Source organism: Lepus europaeus, chromosome 7 (assembly GCF_033115175.1).
Source record: "Lepus europaeus isolate LE1 chromosome 7, mLepTim1.pri, whole genome shotgun sequence".
Lineage (NCBI taxonomy): Eukaryota > Metazoa > Chordata > Mammalia > Lagomorpha > Leporidae > Lepus > Lepus europaeus.
Genome location: NC_084833.1, coordinates 17,342,013 through 17,348,100, shown reverse-complemented (window position 1 = coordinate 17,348,100; position 6,088 = coordinate 17,342,013). Strand labels below are relative to the sequence as shown.

At 47.1% G+C, this 6,088-nt stretch overlaps 1 pseudogene; it reads left to right on the top strand.

The window, feature by feature from the left end:
• Nucleotides 1-5,016: 5,016 nt before the first annotated feature.
• LOC133763023 (translationally-controlled tumor protein-like) lies at nucleotides 5,017-5,834 on the top strand (annotated as a pseudogene).
• The last annotated feature ends 254 nt before the right edge of the window (nucleotides 5,835-6,088 follow it).

Genomic DNA, 6,088 nt, shown 5'->3' with positions numbered 1-6,088 from the left:
TTGCGGCGTGCTACCGCGGCGGCCATTAGAGGGTGAACCAACGGCAAAAGGAAGACCTTTCTCTCTGTCTCTCTCTCTCACTGTCCACTCTGCCTGTCAAAAAAAAAAAAAAAAAAAAAAAAAAAGGAAAAAAAAAAAAAGAAAATCAACTTTGGCAGATAAAAATGTGCAAGCACAGCTTGATTCAGCAATTTCACTTTTGGGGTTTTTCCTGAGAAAACCATCAGAGATATGCTTCAAGATAGATGGACGACTGTCACAGCATTTGGTTTTTTAAAATAAATGTGTAATTATAGAAGAGTTGTAGATTTGCAAGGCCATGATAAAGAGAGTAGAGAGAGTTCCTGTAGGCTCCATCTGCCCCCTTACTGTTTCCCCTCTTGTTGGCAGCTTAAGTTAGTAGGATACATTTGTTGCAGCTAATGAACCAGTACCCATACTGTTGTTGTTGTTGTTGTTATTATTAACTAAAACCCATACTTCATTCCGATTCTCTGGCTTTTTCCTTAATGGCCCTTTTTTGTCTGGATTCTATCTGGGTCATAGCACTATGCTTAGATTCCTCAAGACTGTGAGAGTTTCTTGGAGTTTCCTTGTTTTTGATGACCTTGATAGTTTTGAGAAGCACTGGTCAGGCGTTTTGTAGAATGTGTTCTCAGTTTGGTTTTGTCGGACTTCAAAAATTATTACGGTTAGACTGGGGTTCTGGAGGGGAGTGCCGTTCTTGTCATATCCTATCAGGGGTACATGCTGTCCACGTGAGTTTTACACAGGTAATATTTGTCAGATTTCACTGTGCTGTTTTTCTTTTCTTTTTTTTTTTTAAATTTATTTATTTATATATTTTTTTGACAGGCAGAGTGGACAGTGAGAGAGAGACAGAGAGAAAGGTCTTCCTTTGCCGTTGGTTCACCCTCCAATGGCCGCCGCAGTAGGCACGCTGCGGCCGGCGCACCGCGCCGATCCGATGGCAGGAGCCAGGTGCTTCTCCTGGTCTCCCATGGGGTGCAGGGCCCAAGCACTTGGGCCATCCTCCACTGCACTCCCTGGCCACAGCAGAGAGCTGGCCTGGAAGAGGGGCAACCGGGACAGGATCGGTGCCCCGACCGGGACTAGAACCCGGTGTGCCGGCGCCGCAAGGCGGAGGATTAGCCTAGTGAGCCACGGCGCCGGCCTTTCTTTTTCTTTTTAAGATTTATTTATTGGGGCTGGCGCTGTGGCACAGTGGGTTAAAGCCTTGGCCTGAAGTGCCAGCATCCCAGATGGGTGCCGGTTCTAGTCCCAGCTGTTCCTCTTCGATCCAGCTGTCTGCTATAGCCTGGGAAATCAGGAAGATGGCCCAAGTTCTTGGACCCCTGCACCCATGTGGGAGACCCGGAAGAAGTTCCTGGCTCCTGACTTCGGATCGGCTCAGCTCTGGACATTGCAGCCATCTGGGGAGTGAACCAGAGGATGGAAGACCTCTCTCTCTGTCTCTACCTCTCTCTGTAACTCTTTCTTTCAAATAAATAAAGTCTTAAAAAAATTTTTATGCATTTATTTTGAAAGTCAGAGTTATAGAGAGAGGGAAGGAGAGACAAAGAGAGAGGGGGGGATCTTCTATCCATTGGTTCACTCCCCAGATGGCTGCAATGGCCGGCATTGGGCCAGGTCAAAGACAGGAACCAGGAGTTTCATCTGGGTCTCCCATGTGAGTGTCAGGTGCCCAAACACTTGGGCCATCTTCCACTGTTTTTCCCAGACCATTAGCAGGGAGCTGGGTGGAAAGTGCAGCAGCCAGGACAGGAACTGGCACCCACATGGGATGCCAGTGTTGCAGGCGGTGGCTTTACCTGCTATGCCACAACGCTGGCCCCAGTCGTGTTTCTTTTTTTTCAAGATTTATTTATTTATTTGAAAGTCAGAGTTACACAGAGAGAGGAGAGAGAGAGAGAGAGAGAGAGAGAGAGAGAGAGAGAAAGGTCTTCCATCCATTGGTTCACTCCCCAGTTGGCCGCAATGGCCAGAGCTGCGCCGATCCAAAGCCGGGAGCCAGGAGTTTCTTCCGGGTCTCCCACGTGGGTGCAGGGGCTAAGGACTTGGACCATCTTCTACTGCTTTCCCAGGCCATAGCAGAGAGCTGGATTGGAAGTGGAGCAGCTGGGTCTCAAACTGGTGCCCATATGGGCTGCCTGTGCTTTAGGCCAGGGCGTTAACCTGCTGGGCCACAGCGCTGGCCCTAATCGTGTTGTTTTTTAATAGCAAAAGTCCTCAAATAAGTGAAATATCAGTAATAGGATTGTAAACCTTATAGAGCAGAGACATGGCTTGTCTCACACAGCACTGTGCACCCACTGCCAAGCACATTTTGACACACAGTAGGTGTTTAATTCTTTTAAGATTTATTTTTTATTTATTTGAAAGGCAGAGTTACAGAGAGAGATAGAGACTGAGAGAGAGAAATTTCCCATTTGCTGGTTCACTCCCCAAATGGCCACAATAGCCAGGGCTGGGCCAGGTTGAAGCCAGGAGCTTCTTTCAGGTCTTCCACATAGATGCAGGGGCCCAAGGATTTGGACCACCCTCTGCTGCTTTCCCAGGTGCATTAGCAGGGAGCTGGATCTGAAGTGGAGCAGCTGGGACTCGAGCCTGCACCCATATGGGATGTCAGTGTCATAGGTGGCAGCTTCACTAGCTACATCACAATGCCAGCCCCAGGTGTTTAATTAATAGCAGTTGAATGAAAAAAGAGGTTGGTTCAGTAATTTATAGAATGTGATAGAATACTCATACCAGCAGTCATCAGAAATATCTGAATATGTAGAAAAAGGTTTGTTCAGTGAACAAAACAGATTGGAAACCATTTCTGTATATCTTATCTTCTATAAAGTATATGTATATGCAAGTATATGTGCACAACTGTCCAGATGTTAACAGTGATCATTGGTTATTGCTAGGTGAAAGGATTATGGGAAGTGCGGGGACAGGCCTTTGGCTTAGCAGTTCAGACACTGTTTAGAATGCCTGCACCCCACATTGGGGTGCCTGGGTTCCATTCCCGGCTCCGGCTTCAGAGTCCAGCTTTCTGCTAGTGCAGACCCTGGGAGGTGCAGGCGATGGCTCAATAATTGAGTCCCTGCCACCCATATGGGAGATCTGGAATGAGTTCCTAGCTCCCGGCTTCGATCTGAACCAGTCGTGCCTGTTGGCTCCATCTGGGGAGCGAGCCAGTGTCAGTCTCCCTCTCTGTCTCTTGAATAAATAAGCACATTTAAAAGGAGTTGCTTTTGAAATCAGAAAAAGAAACGCAACAAGAACGGAGAAGAGTTTTAATCATCCCCAAGATTGTCAAGCAAGGAAAGCAGATGTTCCGATGCAGTGCCCAGCCAGCACATCATTCAGCCATGTACTCTGTGCCGGAACTGAGAGCAGTGGTGCAGGGACGAGGGTGTTGTCCTCAAAACTCTGCAGTTTCTAGGAAACAGGGTACACTAGGCACCATCTGTTTCTGATTTAGAGCAGCAGAGTGGCGAGATCATGGGCTGTATCTCTCGTAACAAATTGTTTAAAGTTAAAGGAAAAAAAAAAAAAAAGAAGAAGAAAGAGCAAAACCAAATGCACAGGATGCCAGAGTGAATGGCAGTATTGTATCCTTTGCTTTCTCCTCCCTGGGGCTTTGCATTTTAAAAACACATGTTGTGGTTTTTCTCTGATTATCTTTCCACTTCCTGTGTTATATCTCCCTTTCCGTAAATATCCTTTTGTAGAGTCATGCTTCACTTTCCTGGTGTCTTGCATGTGTGTCTTTCTTACTGCTCACTTTCTCCAACCTCCCCTCGTTTATTTTTCCCCAACCCTAATTGGCAAGTATCCAGTGCATTTTTATTCTCCCATGAGATTTGTAGCATCCTGGTTTCAAATCCTAGTTTTATCTTTCATTAGCTAGGTGTGTGACCTGGGAGAAATTGCATAAGGTCTCTGAGCTTCCCCTCTTCTGAAGATGAGGACAATGGTATGTGCTCACTGGGAGTATTGCAAGGATTAAACAAGATTTTTTTTTTTTTTTTTTGACAGGCAGAGTGGACAGTAGAGAGAGGCAGAGAGAAAGGTCTTCCTTTTTGCCGTTGGTTCACCCTCCAATGGCCGCCGCGGTAGGCGCGCTGCGGCCGGCGCACCGCGCCAATTCGATGGCAGGAGCCAGGTGCTTCTCCTGGTCTCCCATGGGGTGCAGGGCCCAAGCACTTGGGCCATCCTCCACTGCACTCCCTGGCCACAGCAGAGAGCTGGCCTGGAAGAGGGGCAACCCGGACAGGATCGGTGCCCCGACCGGGACTAGAACCCGGTGTGCCGGTGCCGCAAGGCGGAGGATTAGCCTATTGAGCCACGGCGCCGGCCGGATTAAACAAGATTTAATACAAGCATCTATCCTACTGCTTGGCAAAAAGGCGGTACTTAATCTTGGGCATCTTTGACTTCCTTCTGCCCTTCTGTTTGTCCTTTAATATTGTGTTACACGTTATCTTTCGAAAACGCCAACCCATGCTAAAGGACCAAGTCTAATTGTAGTAGACTTTCAGGGTCCTTTTCCAATGAGCCCAGGCAATCTTTGTGGTCTCATTACCTTCCGGGCACATTCCAAATATGCATTCTCTCCAGCCACACCAAATTACTAGCTGTTGCCTAAATACATGTTGCTCTTTCTTCTCTCCCTGCCTGCCTAAAGGCTGTTTTCTGGGTCTGGAAGTTCTTGTGTGTTCCTGCCTGGCAAACTTCTTTGCAAAGCCATCACTGACAGCTCGGGGTCCTACCCTCGCCTGTGACCGCAGGAATTTGTTCAGATTTTATGAATGTAATGCCCCACGTAAGAGTCTGTATCATTCATACATGTACAACGACACTTCAAAACATGTGTGGGAAAAGTGGAATTAAAAGATACGCTTATTCTGCTGCAGGCAAATGAAAACCATGAATAATGTTCATCATACATGTTTTTCTCTGAGCCGTTGGAAGACCCCTCCTATCCTTGGATTTCAAAACATTTTGCGCTTTTCCGCCCTCTGCCCCCTACCCCCGAGGGCCACTCCGGCTGCACCGCGCTCGCTCCGAGCTCCGGGCTCCTGCCAAGCTAGCGCCGCTGTCGTCGTCTCCTTCCAGCCGCCATCATGATTATCTACTGGGACCTCATCAGCCACGATGAGATGTTCTCTGACATTTACAAGATCCGGGAGATTGTGGGCGGACTGTGCCTGGAGGTGGAGGGAAGATGGTCAGTAGGACAGAGGGAAACATTGATGATTCGCTCATCGGTTGGAATGCCTCTGCCGAAGGCCCCGAGGGTGAAGGTACCGAAAGCACAGTGATCACTGGTGTCGATATTGTCATGAACCATCACCTGCAGGAAACCAGCTTCACAAAAGAAGCCTACAAGAAGTGCATCAAAGATTACATGAAATAAATCAAAGGCAAACTTGAAGAACAGAGACCAGAGAGAGTAAAACCTTTTATGACAGGGGCTGCAGAACAAATCAAGCACATCCTTGCTAATTTCAAAAACTCCCAGTTCTGTATTGGTAAAAACATGAATCCAGTTGGCATGGTTGCTCTGCTGGACTACCGTGAGGATGGTGTGACCCCATTTATGATTTTCTTTAAGGATGGTTTAGAGATGGAAAAATGTTAACAAAGTTGGCAGTTTGGATCTATCACTGCTCATCGTAACTGGCTGCTGCTTGTCATCCACACAACACCAGGATTTACAGGAAGTGGGATTGATGTTATCTTGAGCTCCTCACTTATTTTGACCCTGATTTACTTCGAGTGGAGGCATCGTTTTTAAGGCAAAAAACATTGTCATGTAGGTTGTCTAAAAATAAAATGCATTTAAACTAAAAAAAAATTTTTTTGTGTGTGGCTGATGGTGTGGCACAGTGGGTAAAGCCGTAATCTGCAGTGCCAGCATCCCAAATGGGCGCCAGTTCGAGTCCCAGCTGTTCCACCTCTTTTTTTTTTTTTTTTTTTTTTTGACAGGCAGAGTTAGACAGTGAGAGAGAGAGAAAGAGACAGAGAGAAAGGTCTTCCTTTGCTGTTGGTTCACCCTCCAATGGCACGC